The sequence below is a fragment of the Zingiber officinale genome, chromosome 6A (genome assembly GCF_018446385.1).
Source record: "Zingiber officinale cultivar Zhangliang chromosome 6A, Zo_v1.1, whole genome shotgun sequence".
Taxonomy (NCBI): domain Eukaryota; kingdom Viridiplantae; phylum Streptophyta; class Magnoliopsida; order Zingiberales; family Zingiberaceae; genus Zingiber; species Zingiber officinale.
The window spans coordinates 32,836,393-32,854,348 of record NC_055997.1 but is presented as its reverse complement, the minus strand read 5'-3'; positions in this window follow the sequence as shown (position 1 = coordinate 32,854,348).

Here is a 17,956-nt window from a genome sequence, read left to right as displayed (position 1 = left end):
TTATTATTTTTATTAGATTATCTTGGAAGGACTAGATTCAAAATTGAACCCAAATTTTATTTCAATTTGATTGGTAACACGCATATATATATATATATATATATATATATATATATATATATATATATATATATATATATATATATATATATATATATATATATATATATATATATGCGCAAGAGAACATAATAATTATGTGCTAGAAATGAATTATGTCTGATAAATTATCAAATCCAAAGATATTTCTAATGCCATGTATACATAAATTTGTATACTTCTATAAATTCTCTGACAATTCAATTTACCTTCAAAAAAAAAAAACTACTATTATGTGTTCTGTATACAAGGTAGATTAAAGAAGACAAAATAAGAAGTCTCACCTTTGTGAGTAGTCGTCCACCTCTATAGTATTGTCCATAAACTTGAAGTATCCAACAGTAGGTGGATATTTCATGTCTCATGTGGACATATAAAGAATAATTATACTGAGGATGATAATTGAATTTCACTCTTGTGGTATATCTGTGTAGCTGTCTCCCAAAGACCTTAATATGGACGCCAAAAAGATAAGATGGTAATGAATTTCCCTACCTCAGTCTCTAGCACCTCTGAAGTGTCTAAATGTCTATATGATCTATAACACAAACTACAATGGAAAATTCAGTCCTATCAAAGCATTCTATAAGATGTCCCAGTTCACATAATCGAATGTCTTTTGAAAGTCAATCTTCATGATGCATTTGGGTTATATCCTTTTCCTTTTATATCATTTGGAAAGTTCCTGGGCCAAATGGATATTGCCAATGATAAACCTACCCTTCACAAATGTTGCTAAGATTGGTGAAGAATTTGATTCATGATGTCTGAGATTCTGTCGGCCAATATCTCAGAAATAACTTTCTAAAAAATTCTACAATAAGATATTGGTCGATAATTAGATACTTTATTACCATGTGTTGACTTAGGAATAAGTGCAATCAAGGTATGATTCCATCTTCGTAACAACTTCCCAGTGCAGCAAAACTCTTATGCAACAACCACAAAAATTAGTTGAATTGTATCCCATGTGTGCTTAAAGAACCTAGAACCATATCCATCTGAACTAGGCGCCCTCAAATCAACAATATCAAATAGAATCCATTTTATTTCTTCAATGGAGGGAATATGCACAAGCTAGTCATGTTGATCAGGCTTTACCATTCATCCATGCTGCACACCCACATGTGGAAATTCAAATTTGTCCACCACCTTGCCAAGTTGTGATTAAAAGTGGTGTTGGTTATGGAAACACCAGATAATCAAACCTATATTTTAATAATTGGTAAAGGTTCAAATTTAAAGGTTACGATATTCTAATGAGATTGACTAAGTGTGCAAGTAGCTCAACTAGAAAGTCCTAGTAAAAATAGGTAAGTAAAAGTCCTAGTGATACTAGGAAAAATTCTTAGTAGGTCAAGCTAACTAGATACTAGGTAAGGGAAAACTCTAATAGGTTAGCTAGACCATATATAGGCAGAAACCTTGAAAAATTAAAGACACAGGGTGGGAACTCTAGATGAGTTTGGAGGATCAGACATCTAGCAGATCGATGGGTCAGCAATGGTCAAACATCGGAGGAAGTCCTGGGATCGAATGATCAGATGCCGAGCAAGAAGTCCAAAGAGGACAGGATGTTTAGTAAGTCATGTAATATCTCTTGAGAGCAGTGGCTTAAGATGTATTCCAGAAAGGAAACAATAGGCGTTGGTCTGACTAAGGGTTTCATTGAAAATCCAAAAGTCAAGACCAGACAGTCATTAGACTATCAAACTATTTTATGCGTAAATACTATATTCTGTTTGTTTGTTCTAACTCTATGATGTAGGATCTGAAATCAGGCATTGACCGGAGTTGATGTAATCTAGGCGACCGGATGTATTCCAAGCACTCGGATGTCTAGGCATGACCGGATGGAATCCAGGTGCCCAGGAGTGCTGAAACTCAACCACACATCTAGATGAGGTGACATTCTCTGATTGGTTGGCACATGTAAGTGTCCAGGTGCCTGGAAGGTATACAAGTGCCTAAAGAAGGATAAGTCACAGCCAGATAGAGCTTTGTACAGATCTCACCATATCAACAGTCTAAGTGCTCGGAAGGGATTTAGGCACTCGGAGAAGGATATGTTGGGACTTTCGGGCCGCAAAAACCACTTTTTACATTGCGGAAACCCCGAAGTCTTGCCACGGATCCGTGCGAAGATATATAAAAATTATCATGTACATGTTTCCTAATCCTAGATCTACACTAGATCTACAAGAAAGGGATTTATACCTTTGAAGCGAAGCCCTTCGCAAATCCCGCTTGTCCAGATGGGTTGCCGGATCTCGAGAGTGTCAAATGTACACTCCTCTATGTGTATCCACACGAACAATAGGTGGAGAAAACACAACTAAGAGTGTGCTAGCACCCTTAGAAGGTCACGACAATGGAGGAAGAGAGGGAGAGAAGAGAGGATGAAGAAGAAGACCTCTTGAATGAGCACACAAATGCAATCACTCACTCATTCAAGTGGTCGACCACAATAGAGAGGTTATAAACCTCCATGGGATACCAAGAGTCATGACTCTTGGTCTCCCTCATGAGGTGGCATTTGGTCAAGTCAATCTTGACCAAATGATGTGGCCTTGATGATGTGCAACACCATCATTGGCCGCCCCCATGCCAAGTGGCTTTGGTTAAGTCAAACTTGACCAATGAAGTGGCATTTGGTCAAGTCAAACTTGACCCTTCATCTTCCCTCTCAAGTCAAGTCAAACTTGACCTCTTATCTCCCATGGTTGATCAAATCCAACCATTTGATTCATATCAATTTAATCTAATGAATCTATATTCATTAAATTAAATTGACTCAATGAATTACAATCTAATTAGACTCATTGGACACATGAATCAAATTGAGTCCAACTTAATTAGTTCTAATTTGGATTACTCTTGATCCAATTTGGTTCATCACATGAACCTAATCCTCTTGGTTCATCATATGAACCTAATCTCCATCTAATTACTTTTTGTGTGTGACCCTATACGTTCTTTTAACGTTGGCAATGCTCCTAAACCCATTTAGAAGCATAAGTAATGAGCGGTATCTAGCAACACATCATTACTACCCAAGTTACAAGAATGTTGAGATCCAACATCACCTTTGTGACTACTAATTGTGACCCTCACAATATATGACAATGTCCTTCTATCCTTGACATCTAGATTGATCAGTTTGAGGCATAGACGTGTCATCCTCTAATCAATCTAAATCTTGAACTCCAAGTAGACTCACTCTAATCAAATGAAGTCAATATTTTATATTGACTCATTTGGGCATGACCATGCACTTAGTGGTCTCACTCTATCAAGAATAATGATGTCGCTCCCGTCATATAGGAGGGATAGATCTCATCTACATCACTTACATCCCTTCGCATAATTTGTTACATACCCAGTAATCGCCTTTATAGTCCACCCAGTTACGGATAACGTTTGACGAAGTCAAAGTATGCAACTCCTTATGTAGGGAACTATAGCGACTTCAGGTCCAAGGACTGATAGTCATACTAATAGTCACATGAGATAATATATAACACTCATATAATGATCCATGATACTTTTTCATGGCGGGTCATTCAGTATACATTCTCCAATGCATACCCATGCGTCAACTTGATATCTCTATATCCATGACTTGTGAGATCAAGTCATCGAGTTGACCTACATGCTAGTCTCATCGCATTAACATTGTCCCTAAATGTTAATACTTGACTAGGAATGATTAAGAGTAGTGTTCTCTATATCATCTCACTATCGATTCAACTAAATATCATCTCACTATCGATTCAACAAATCGATTGATATAGATAAGAACCTTCTACTCATGGACGCTATTATACTTAATTATTTGACACCAATACAAGTAAGTATAATAACCATAAAGAAAATACCTTTATAAATATATAGGAATATGATACATCGAGTCCATACAACAATCATCATATAATTGACTCTAGGGCTCTAACTAACAATCTCCCACTAGCACTAGTGCCAATCAGTGTAGGCTCTAAGGCCAAATGACCTAGTGTGACCATTATGCTTTCTCTGTGCCAAAGACTTGGTCAAGGGATCAGCGATGTTAGCCTCTGTGGGTACTCTACAAATCTTCACATCTCCTCTATCGATGATCTCTTGAATGAGATGGAAGCGCCGTAGTATGTGTTTGGTCCGCTGGTCTGAGCGAGGTTTCTTAGCCTGTGCAATTGCTCCATTGTTGTCACAATAGAGCTCAATAGGATCTGCAATGCTAGGAACCACTCCAAGCTCAGTAATGAACTTACGGATCCAAACTGCCTCCTTTGTTGCTTTTGATGCAGCAATATACTCGGCCTCTGTTGTAGAATCAGCAACTGTGTCATGCTTAGAGCTCTTCCAGCTCACATCACCACCATTCAAGTAAAACACGAACCCAGATTGTGATCTATAGTTATCCTGGTCAGTTTGGAAGCTAGCATCACTGTAACCCTTTACGGCCAGCTCGTCATCACCTCCATATATCAAGAAATATTCTTTAGTCATTCTCAAGTACTTAAGAATATTCTTGACCGCTATCTAGTGACACTCACCTGGATTTGACTGATATCTACTCGTCATGCTCAAAGCATACGAGACATTAGTACGAGTACATAGCATGGCGTAAATGATAGATCATATGGCTGAAGCATAAGGGATCTTATCCATGCGGTCTCTCTCCTCTCTAGAAGAGGGACTTTGAGTCTTCGAAAGACTCACACCATGTGACATCGGTAGAAATCCTTTCTTGGAATTCTGTATGGCAAACCGTAGTAATACCTTGTCAACATATGTACTCTGACTTAGGCCAAACAATCTCTTAGATCTATCTCTATAGATCTTTATGCCTAGAATGCAGGCTGCTTCACCTAAGTCCTTCATTGAGAAACAATTCCCCAGCCAAGTCTTGACAGACTGCAGCAAAGGGATGTCGTTCCCAATGAGTAGTATGTCATCCACATACAATACAATGAAGACAACTGTGTTCTCAATAACTTTCTTGTAGACACAGGGTTCATCTTCATTCTTGATGAAACCAAACTATTTGATCGCATCATCAAATCGAAGATTCCAACTCCGAGAAGCTTGCTTTAGTCCATAAATGGACTTATGCAGCTTGCATACTCTGTCAGTATGCTGTGGATCTACAAAATCCTCAAGTTGTGTCATGTACACATCCTCGAGCAAGTTTCCATTCAGAAACGCAGTTTTGACATCCATCTGCCAGATCTCATAATCGTGGTATGCTGCAATAGCAAGCATGATCCGAATGGACTTAAACATCGCTACTGGAGAAAAGGTTTCATCATAGTCAATACCATGAATTTGTTTGAAACGTTTAGCTACCATATGACCCTTATATATAAGTCCATCCATGTCAGTCTTTCTCTTAAAGACCCACTTACACCCAATGGGTTTGACGCCTTCAGGTGGATCAACCAAAGTCCATATTTGGTTGGTGTACATGGATTCCATCTCGGATCTCATGGCTTCTAGCCATTTCTCAGAATCTGGTCTCATCACAGCTTCTTGATAGGAGGTAGGCTCATTCTCAACAAGCATAACGTTATCATGGTCAGACAAGAGAAAAAAGTATCTCTCAGGCTGATGACGTACCCTATCAGACCTGTGAAGAGGTATGTCTACTTGAACTGGTTGTTGTTCCTCAACTCCTTGTGGAACAATCTCATCATCCACAACACTTTGTGGTTCTAGTTCAACTTCTATCAAGGCTTCAGTGCTATGGTCCATATCTTGAACTTCTTCAAGATTGAACGTACTCCCACTAGTTTTTCTAGAAACAAAGTCCCTTTCTAGAAATACCCCAGTCTTAGCCACAACTACTTTGTGTTGACTGGGAATGTAGAAGTAATATCCCTTCATTTCCTTGAGATATCCAATAAAATAGCACTTATCGGATTTGGGTCCCAGTTTGTCCGAGACTTGATGTCGAACGTAAGCCTCACAACCCCAAATCCTCATAAAAGACACTTGGACATCTCTCCCAGTCCATATCTTATATGGTGTCTTTATCACAGCCTTGGATGGAACACGGTTGAGTATGAAGGCTGCTGTGTCTAGAGCATAGTCCCAAAGAGATATAGGAAGATCCGTGTGACTCATCATAGATCGCACCATATCTAATAGGGTATGATTTCTCCTTTCAGATACACCATTCCACCGTGGTGTTCCAGGAGTAGTGAGTTGGGATAGAATCCCACACTCAACTAGATAGTCACGAAACTCATGGCTAAGGTATTCACCACCTCAATCTGATCGAAGTATCTTAATACTCTTGCCAAGCTGGTATTGTACTTCATTCTTGAATGCTTTGAACTTTTCAAAGGATTCTGACTTATGTGTCATCAAATACACATAACCATATCTACTGAAGTCATCATTAAATGTAATGAAGTACCTATAACCACCTCTGGCAGCGACATTGAAAGGACCACATACATCACTATGTATATATTAGAGTGTATACTAAAAGCCTAGCTTTTGTAAACATTTATTTGTTGAAATAAAAGAATCACATTGGTCGATATCTGCATTTATTTGTTAAATGTACTTGTTCAATTAATTTATATAGTAGATAACATGGAGTGTGGTGTCACACTCAGAAGATCATGTTGTCGGTTCTCTATAAATTATAAACAGTTGCTCGCGACTAAGATAGAAAGGAACAAACTATCAGTATAGTCGTAGTGTAATTAAGTATTAGTTTATCTTAACTAATAAATTACACTGATACACTTTAAGTGTATTGAGTATGATCATTTAGGTATGTTCTTTTTGTACTGACTTAGTAAAAGAACTAGACCTTAGTTATTATGGAAGTGTGTGCTCTTAATCCTAATATAATAAGAAGCACATATATTTAATATTTATTTCTTTAACTTATTAAAGGGTGAGGTTTAGCTCGATAAATCAATATGTCCGATAAGTTGGGAAATGATATTACTTATAGTGTGTGTTGTTGATTATAGAAGGAATCTGTGTCCTAGTTATCTAGGTTGAGAATGTCCCCAAGAAGAGCTCATAAGGATTGCCATGTTAAACCCTGCAGGTGGACCTAGTCCGACATGACAATAAAGTTGAGTGGTACTACTCTTGGAGTTAGATATTAATTAAGTGAGTTGTCAGTAACTTACTTAATTAGTGGACATTCGTAATTTTAAACATAGGGAGACTAACACACTCATGATAAGAAGGAGCCCATAATATAATTTGGGATTGGTGCGGTAGTGCGGTAATAACTCTCTAGTGGAAGGAGTTATTATCGATGAACTTGAGTTGTGTGTTTGGGGCGAACACGGGATACTCAAGCTCATCGGAAGGCCAAAACCAATTTCTCCTCTAGGTCCCTGTCGTAGCCTCATTATAGCCTCAAGTCCATCCAAATGTAAGACTCTTCTTGGTGTCCAAGAAGTGGGCCGGTCCAATGCTTGGTGACCAAGCAAGGGCCGACCACATCCTCTCCTATAGGGGCCGACCCTTTGCTTGGTGACCAAGCATGAAGGGGCCGGTCACAATAATTCAAAAAGGGAGGGTTGTTTTGAATTTTTTAAAATCTTCTCTTTGTAGAAAACTATAAGTTTTAAAAGAGAGATTTTAATTTTTAAAACTTTCCTTATTTGAATTAGGCCACATGTTTAAATAGAGAGTTTAAAAGATTTTAAAACTTTCCTTTTTTAACCATTCTCATGGTTTAAGAAAAAAAAGGAAAAGAAGTTTTAAAATTTAAATTTTCTATCACCATGTTAAAAAAGAAAATTTTATAAGAGAAGTTTTAAATTTTAAAACATGGTTTTAATTTTTAGAACTTTTTTTTTCTTTTTTTTTTAACTCTTACTTTAGGAAAGAGAGCTTGTAAAATTTTATAAGAATCTTTCTTGTAAAATTATTTATTTCTTTCTCTTGTGGGGGCCGACCAACCTTGCTTGGTGGCCAAGTAAGGTGGCCGACTATATTAAAATAATAAAATCATCATCCAATTAATTTTGGTGATTGATTCAATCAAGAGGAAAGAAAAGGAAAAATAAAAGGGAAAAGGAAAAACTCTTGGATAATTTTATTTTTTATAAAAAGTTTTCCCTTATTTGCCTTGGGCAAGTAATATAAAAGAAGGGGTGAGGGGGCTTCATGAGACACAACTCTTATTCTTTTGCTTGGGTGATCTCTTGGTGGCCGACCCTCTCCCTTCTCCCTTTCCCTTTGCTCTCTTCTCCTTGGCGGTGGTGGTGGCCGAATTCTAGAGGAAGAGGAAGGACTCTTTTGGGTGGTGTTCATTTTGGAGGATCGTCATCCACACGACGTCCAAGGTGAGGCGAGGAATATGGCAGAAGATCTCGAGGTCATTAGCTTACAAAGAGAAGGTATAACTAGTATTTTTCTTCCGCATCATACTAGTTATTTTTCTTTGTATGAATTCTAAATACAAGAGGCAATTAGATCTAGTTTATCGAATTTATTTTTTGATTTTGTGTTTTCTTCTTTTTCAAATTTGTGATTCGATTGTTCTTTTTGGTTAATCTAGAGTTATTTAAGGAAATAAATATTAGCTTTCCTTAAAAGGCTTTGCCTAGGCGGTGGTGGTTTCTCCCATATCCAAGAAGGCCATGTGCCTCGCCATGTAGTCCTGGAAGCCAATTTTGGAAATTAATATTTATGGAATTAATAACTTAGGTAGATTTGAATCAATAGTGTTAAGTTTCGCTTGCGATTCAAATCTAAACCATTAAGAATAAATAAGTTAAATTTAGAATCAATGATGTTAAGTTCCGTCTGCGATTCCTAATTTAACTTCTAAAAAACACAATAGGTTATTTAAGGAAATGTTCGACACTTGTACAAAAATTTTTGTACAGTGGAACCGGTACGTTTTCCTAGGATTAACTAACAATTGGTATCAGAGCTAGGGTTTGCCTCTGTGTATTTTTAGAATTCAAATAGGTTATGCACTTGTCATACATAATTTAGGTAGGAAAATAGTAGAATGTGCTAACTCTTTGGTTGCAGACTCCAACTATTATGGCTTATTGATATTGTGTGTGATTGAACCCTTGGACATGTCAAGGGCATTATTTGTGTGCATGATTGTATGTATAAAATACAGCAAGAGCTGTATTATTTTTAGAATTTTATTTTTGTTCGATCTAGATTATATGTACATTCCCTCGTGGAATATAGGATCGATATATGTAAAATTCTATTTTTGTCGCGGATCGGATTCTTGCGAGGCGTGGTACTTTTGGAGCACCAGAGGCGCAGCGGAATAAGAAGCAAGATGGATGCAACGACTCGACCCGATGGCGATGGCTAAAGATGACAGCAGCTAAGGTTGGAGCATACTAAAGACAGTGATGGAAAAAGTCATAATAGTTGGAAAATTAATTTCTAAATTTATTGCTTTTATTTACTGTGATGTTTATATGCATGTGATGTATGCTAGGATAGTTTAAAATTCCTCATTTTAAATAACTAAGTGGGAGAGAGATTTATTTTAGTAAATTCCACGGTCTCCATTACTGGTTTGTAAGTGATGCAAACAAACTTGCGCGTTGGCTCTGAGTGCCTTCCTCCATATCGGATGAGTTTGTTTGCGGATCACTAGATCAAACTTTCATTTTGGATGACTATAGGAAATTAATTAAGAGCATGTGATCTTCCCCATCGGAAGGGGCACAATCTTATTAATGGACTTAGTGTCAAGTAATGGTATACACTTAGGCACTTCTAATAGTATCCTCCCCATCAGAGTCACTGCTATTATTTGTGTGACCGAAGGAAACCAACTATTAATTTTATTTGTCAAAAAGTTAGGTTGACAAGATAATAAAATTAATGGGTTACACCCTCTTTTTACAAATGTTGAATTTGTATACGTCCACACTATCGTGACATACAAAATTCACGGTGTTTTAAGGTGTTGGTTAATTTAAAATAGTATTATTTGAGGAATTAATATTATTCTAAATTTAGAGTCCTGACCAAAGTTTTTTTTGTGATTCTTAGGATGACTTTCAACCCACTAGCCATTATACTGAAAGAGAACAAACTTACTGGACCCAACTACATAGATTGGAAAAGAAACCTGGACATTGTCCTTACTGCTGAAAGCTATAAGTTTGTACTGATTGAGGCTTGCCCTGATGCACCTGACGGTGACTCTACCCCAGAGGAGATTGAGTATCATAAGAAATGTGTACAAGCTGATGAGATGGCGCGGTGTTATATTTTGGCATCTATGTCAAATGTATTGCAACATCAGCATCAAGATTTACCAACAGCTTATGATATAATGAACAATCTCAAAGAACTCTTTGGGCACCAGAGTCAGACTGCTAGGCAAGAGGTAATGAGAAAGCTAATGACAGCCACCATGTTTGAGGGGACACCCGTAAGGGATCATATCCTCAAAATGATGGCTTATCTGAATGAAATACAAGTCCTTGGAGGAGAAATCGATGGGGAAACCCAGGTCGATATAATTCTCCAAACGCTACCCAGAAGTTTTGAGCAGTTCCGCCTGAACTATAACATGAACAAAGGAACTTCTGACAGAAATACAGGCAGCAGAAGGTATATTTCGTCAAAGTTCTCAGATTCACTATGCTGAAAATGGTTCTACTTCTAAGCCGAAAGGCAAGAAGAAAAAGAAACAGGTCTTTTCAGGGAAGAGAGTGAATAAACCTCAGGGACAAAAAGCTGGAATGAAGAAGCCGAAAGGCAAGTGCTTCATTTGTAAGCAGACAGGGCATTGGAAGGCGGATTGCCCTTATAGGAATCAGAACAATAAAGATATATCTCATACTCTAGTTGTTGAAACATGTTTAGCGGTGTTATCTACCAGCACCTGGTGTGTAGATACAGGAGCCACTGATCATGTCTGCAATTCCTTGTAGGGGTTCCAGGAAACCCGATGACTAACTGAAGGAGAGATTACCGTCTACATGGGCAATGCTACTAAGGTGGTGGCTGTTGCAGTGGGAGACGTCTACTTATCTTTTAATAGAAATAGAAATTTGGTTTTAAGAAATTGTCTTTATGTACCCAGTTTTAGAAAGAATTTAATTTCAGTTTCTAAACTGTATTTGGATGGATATTCAGTTTCTTTTAGTAACAATGTGGTTATAAAGAGAAATAAGGTGATTATCTATTCTGGTGCATTGGTTGACAATTTATATACTTTAAATCCATTTTCTCCCACAAAGCAAAATATGGAAATTAATAACACATCTTCTAACTCTAATAAGAGAAAAGAACCTTCGGAAATGAACCAAACACATCTTTGGCATCTAAGGCTTGGTCATATTAATTTAAGTAGGATTCAAAGGCTTGTAGCCGATGGACTCTTAGATCCATTAGAGTTGGAAAACTTTCCAATATGTGAATCCTGCTTGGAGGGTAAAATGACCAAGAGACCTTTTAAGGCCAAGGGGTATAGAGCCAAAGAAGCGTTAGAACTGGTTCATTCTAATTTGTGTGGTCCTATGTCTATCCAGGCTAGAGGTGGTTTTGAATATTTTATCTCTTTTATATATGATTATTCAAGATATGGATACATTTACCTGATACACCGCAATTCTGAGTGCTTTGAGTTCAATAATAACTCTTTAGTGGAATGAGATATTATTGATGAATTTGAGTTGGGTGTTCGGGGCGAACACGGGAAGCTCAAGTTCATCGGGAGACCAAAACCAATTCCTCCTCTCGGTCCCTGTCGTAGACTCTTAATTATAAAGTGTTATACCCACCCATACCCGCCTTCTTACCCACCTTAAGGTGGTCTGCCAAGCTTAGCTAGGAGCCCAAGCTAGGGCCGGCCAAACCAAGGTTAGATGGGTCAAGTAGGTGGCCGGCCCTAGCTTGAACCCAAGCTTAGGTGGCCGGCCATAATTAAATTAAAAGGGACTTTAATTTATAAAATCTTTCCTTATGTGGAAGCCATGGTTTTAAAAGAGAGTTTAAAATTTAAATATTTCCTTTTATAGTTTTCTACAAAAAATTAAGAGAAATGTTTGATATCTTTCCTTATTTGTAGTTAAAAGGAAGATTTTAATTTTTGATAAAACTTTCCTTTTTTATAACCATCCTCATGATTTTAAAAGAGAGTTTTAAAATTAAATCTTTCATTTTATAGTTTTCTACAAAATATTAAGAGAAAGATTTGATATCTTTCCTTATTTGTAGTTAAAAGGAAGATTTTAATTTTATATAAAATTTTCCTTTTTGTAAATCATCCATGTTTTAATAGAGAGATTTTAATTTATAAAAGTTTCCTTTTATAACCAACCATGAAGGGAATTTTTAAAAGAGAAATTTTTATTTCCGGAAACAAATTAGGAAGTTTTTGTAACAACCACCCTCCTTACTACTCTGAGGGTGACCGCTACTGTTTCTACTAACTACACATAACTGGTACTACCTACTTTAACACTAGAAATGCTTTAATCTATTTGTTTAAAACATATCACATATCAACTAAAACTTTAAACTGCTCTGATGTTTTTTTTTTCCTTTCTTACTTATTTAAACATGCAATCATGTAAACTACAGACGAGCATGGCATACGAACATCGAGTAGAACCTGCCTACTGTACCTAAACAAGCATAGCTACTGATATGTAGAACATGACTCTATATCTATTTTAAAGAGTGTTGTGATTCATTATGAGATTTAAAGACTACTATACCTAAGTTCCAAGGCAACAACATAAAAGGGAAAATCTGTAATGCAAGCTGTCATTGTAATGGAGAGAGAATTTCAGCAGTAACAAAAGACTACTAAGCATACTACTTCACACTTCTAACTGAATTTGCAAACTACAAATCAGATATGAACTCACGGCAGATTTTCAAGCAGCACTAAACCACAACATAAGAAAGAAGCACTCAAATCAAATATGTTCTTACTTGACACTTGCTAATCCGAAAGAAGCACCTGCTGCAGAAATTTCAAGCAGTACTTAACCATAACAAAAGAACCATTAAAACCAAACCAGCTACTGCAATTGAATCAAATCCAGAAACATGAATTTTACACACTTCTAGATACATTAAGTGATAAGGTGAATCATGCGGCAGTTCTTTTGTTGAAGCAAAACTCACTTCACAAAACTTGAAAACTAAGCCAGAATAAGGAAAAAGGAACATGTTCTCAGCTTAACAGTTATTCCAACTAAATGACAGGAAGATAACGAAATTAGTAATGCAAGGAAACTACTCTACAACAACCTCCAATTATTTGTTCTAACACTTAAAAGAAGCAATCTAAAACAATCCTTAGCAATGCAAAATAAATTCTACTCTAACAGTAACATAAACACAAGCAATTATAATTTCTAAACTCTTCTAGTAAGGTCCCAAGCTTCCATATCCGCCATCACACACACACCACCAACGTCTCCTTGTCGCCTTCCTCTATAACACTTTAGCTTTTCCTTTACTCTTATCTGTATCTGCAGTAGGAGGTAAATAGTATCTATAAGCTAAAAGCTTAGTAAGTGCTTTCTACTCACAAAATCCGATAAGGAATGCATAAGCATTAAAGAAAGCAGGGAGTACATGCTCAACATGAAAATAGCAATATAGAACTACTCATGCATCTCTAAAGGAAACAACCATTTAACTTGCTAGAATTTGCAACTTAGATAAAAGAACTTGTTCTGTTTGTTTCCAAATTAATACTTTTATACTTTAAAATAATATTCAACTTCACTTGGGCCCGGCATTGTACCACTTTGCGTGCCTTTTTTAATGAGAATTGAGGTAGCTAATTCCAAAACCATTAAGACACTTCTAGACCTTATGTCTAGGGGCAACTTGGAGCCCATCCCTTGGACCTTGTGTCCGGTACATGCCCTTTTAAAAGTAAAATACTTTTCTTATATCCTTCTTTAAATACTTCTTGTAATAAAATGCCTTGGCATTGATTTAAGCACTTAGTGTGCTTTGATTCTAAATTCTGAAATTTAGGATCAGATTGTGACTTTATCTCACTTTACTTGCACTTCTCTCGTTTATTCAGTATACAAGAGATTCTAAACCATATGTCACTGATATAAAAATATAAACCAGTACCTACTCAAACTAAATTCCACAGTAATTTAAAAAGAACAACTATACCACTAGAATGTAACATGATATGTTCAAACTGCATTTCAACAGCCAATAACAAAAACTACATGGTCATAGATGGTATCCTTAGTTAGGCTCATAGCAGTGATAGTTTTCCCCACAATAAGCTTGTAAAAACTACCTTATTTCAAATCTCAACAGTCCCTTGATCATGCTGTAATATGAAGGAAGTTTAACTACTTAATCATGCTTGAAGTGTAAGGTAAATACATCTAAATAGCATGCTGTGGTAATCAAGGAAAAACCCTCAGGAATTTCTATCCGAGCACTAAAACACATCAACCACATGCTGTGACAACAAGGGAAACATCAAGGCTCTGCCGTGTATCAAAATAACCAAAAGAACTTATCCCAAATCTTAACCCGGATTGTAAAAAAACAAGGGTTGAAATAAATTCCATATTCTAGAATGAAAAGGCTACTATTGTTCACTGTACAACCAAAATGCAAAACAAAACCCCGAGAGCTACTCCTACCGCAGGTGAGAAGCACTTACTTCGGGTTCTTGGACTTACAACCGAAGAGAAGTGTCCTAGGGTTTCGGTAGAGCTTCGTTTTCTCCCGTTTCCTTGTGTTCCCCGAGCTTCCCTTGCCGGAATGGTCACCCACGGGTGGAGACCGGCCGGAAAACACCTCGCCGGCGTCGAGAGGAGGAACCCTAGCCTTGGCTGCGGTTTCGCCCGAGAGAAGGAACGGCGCCGCGTGCGTGAGGAGAAGGGAAATTTTGAGAGAAAATTTTAGGTTTTCCTCTCTTAACTTAACCTCTTTTACAACCTAGGTTATTTTATTAAATACTATACCTTAAATATATTTCTCTCCCTCTTAGGTTAACACAGCCCGCTGGCGCAGCTGGTCAGCTGAGTTTTGCTTGAAGCCACAGGTTTGGGTTTCAAATCCTCAGTCGCGCACTTTTAATTCCAATTTATTTTAAACGTTCCAACTATAGCTTAAATATATTTCGCTACATACTTGGTTAACAAATCACGCGCAGCTCAGCTGGTTGGGCCGGTTTCGCTTGGGTCAGTCCGACCCGAGGTCGTGGGTTCGAATCTCACCTTCTACATTTTTGGTCAAAACTTCTTTTTTTTTTTTGAAAACATACTAAATGACCTCCAAAAATTACGTAAAAATACTCTAAAAATTCCTAAAAATCTCTATAATATTTTAAAAATATTTCCAAATATTTTTATGGACTTTTAGAACTCGAAATAAGGAAAATTGGGTCGTTACAGTTTTAATTTTGTGTTTAAAACTTTCCTTCCTTGGAGGATTTGAAATGGACGACCACATTAAGAGAAAAGGAAATTTTTTTTTATCAATTAAATTTTCCTTTTCATTGGCAAGGAAATTAAGGAAGTTTTAATTAAAACTTTCCTTATTTGCCAAGACTAAGGAATATAAAAGAGAGGGTAGAGGTGCCTCACCTCATAACAATCTATCTTCTATTATTCCTCTCTTCCTTGTGGTGGCCAGCCCTCTCTTCTTCCTCTTCCCCTATTCTTCTTCTTAAGTGGCCGGCGACATCATCTTCTTGGAGAGATCTTGGTGGCCGAATTTTGCTTGGAGAAGAAGAAGAGATAGGAGGCATTGTTTCTTTGCATCTCTTGGAGCTTGGTTGGTGGCCGAAGTTCTTCATCTCAAGGAGCTTGTTGATTGGCCGAAAGTTTCTTGAAGAAGAAGTAAACTTGGGTGGGTTCTCGTCTAGGTTGATCGTCACCCACACGACGTCCGAGATAAGAAGAGGAATATGATAGAAGATCATGAGGTCTATAAGCTATAAAAGGTATAACTAGTTGTTAGTTTCCGCATCATAACTAGTTCATCTTTTTATTTAGATCTTGAAATACCAAACACAAGAGGCTAATGAATCTAGGTTATCGAATTTATGTTTTTGATTTTGTGTTTCTTTTGTTTTTCGAACTTGTGATTCGATTGTTCTTTTTTGGTTAAACCTAGGGTTACTATAAGGAAATTAAATATTGAATTTCGTTGAAAGACTTTGTCTTGGAAGTGGTGGATGCTCCCATACCCAAGATGTAAAATACCAAAAAATGGTGAATAATGATAAGAAAATTTTCCAAAATTTTTTGAATTTTTTCTGGAATTTTTCAGAGATCGTATGTATGAGTTTACGGGGATAAAACTGGGTCCTAGGAAAGCCTGTTTAGGCTACCCCATTTAAGCGAGGAAATGTTGATTTTATTTATATTTTATTTTCTTTTCCTTTTATTTTCTCTGCCTCCTTCCTGCATGCCTTTCCTCCCGATCCTCCGCGACGCCGAAGCCCTAACCGACGACGATTTCTTCCCCTTCCTCGCGGTTAAAGCCGTGCTCGATTTCTTTTCTTCTCTTCTCTTCCACTTCATCGCCGAAGCTCCCCAACCCAATCATGCTCCTCCTTCCTCTCCAAGTCCTAGCCGTCTCGACCCATCGCCTCCTCTCGGCCTTGATCACGCCGGTGCCAAGGCTCTTCATCGCCAGTGCAGGGCCACCGCAGCCACTGTGAGTCGAGCCCCTTCCTCCGATCGTCAAGAAGAGCCCCCTTCCCTCTGCCCTAGCGCCGTCCGCCTTCCTCTCATCTCCTCCCGACGACGCCACCCCGCCCTATCGTTATCACCGGTTGCCTTTCACTGTCGCCTTGTCGCCACCTCGGTCAGAGGTGACTAGCCGTGGCCAGGCACAACCATCCTGTGGCCACTGCAGCCCGCCCTTGTGCGCTGCCTTGTTGATAGCCGTTGACTCCCTGTTCTTAAGACGTGCCCTAGATCCTAGCCAACAAGGTGAGTTGGTTGGAATTAGGTTATTGTTTGGCAGTAATCCCCACTCTTGATCTTGATCTTGATCCTCTCCTTGTTGCTAATCTAGGTTATGGATTGGTGAGGAAGTGTTGCTCTGTGGCGTTATTTGTTTAGCAGTAGAAGACCTTAATCCACAGTAGTGAGGGCTGTGATTTTTTAGGTAAAGAGTGGTGATCTTGATACATTTTGTAATTTATGTGGTCTATGAATTTAGAATTTGCTTAGTTGTAGATCATGTGTATTAGATTTTGTTAGATGATTAGGTTTACATGTTGGATTAGATAGGGTTAATGTTATATGATTAGGGTTTTACCCTAAATTAGTCAAGGGGATTTTATTTAGCTATTCGTTTGAATTGTAGCTAAATAAAAATGTATATATATTGGTGACACAGGACTTTGACGTGAGACGAGTATCTCGACGTCGAATTTGAACTGGATTGGACTTTTCGATTGGAGGCGGGTACCTTGACTTATCTTTTGATATGGTCATTTGATATGCATAGTAGATTTTAACAAAGAGTAATAGTTATGTTTATATCTGCATCGGTATGTCATTATCTATTACTTGAGCATGCTTTGATTGTTTACTGTTTGCATTTATGTTTATACCTTCAGATTACTTATGATCATAGAGGTAATGACATACCATGTCTTTTGATATACCGGACTAGGTTTTTATCATACCTTACCTGTGTACCTTAGATCTTCAGATTTGATCCATTGATGCTAGGGTACACATTTTATATATATAGATAGGTTCAGGATATTGCCATGCTTAGTGTCATGCATCATCTTGCATGATTGCATGCTGCGCGATAGTCGGCTCTATTATTGTTGAGCACATCGCCAGTTACATAGATCTGCACACACCACCACTCACGGGTTAGTGGTATGTCAGGCAGGTGTGTGGCAGTT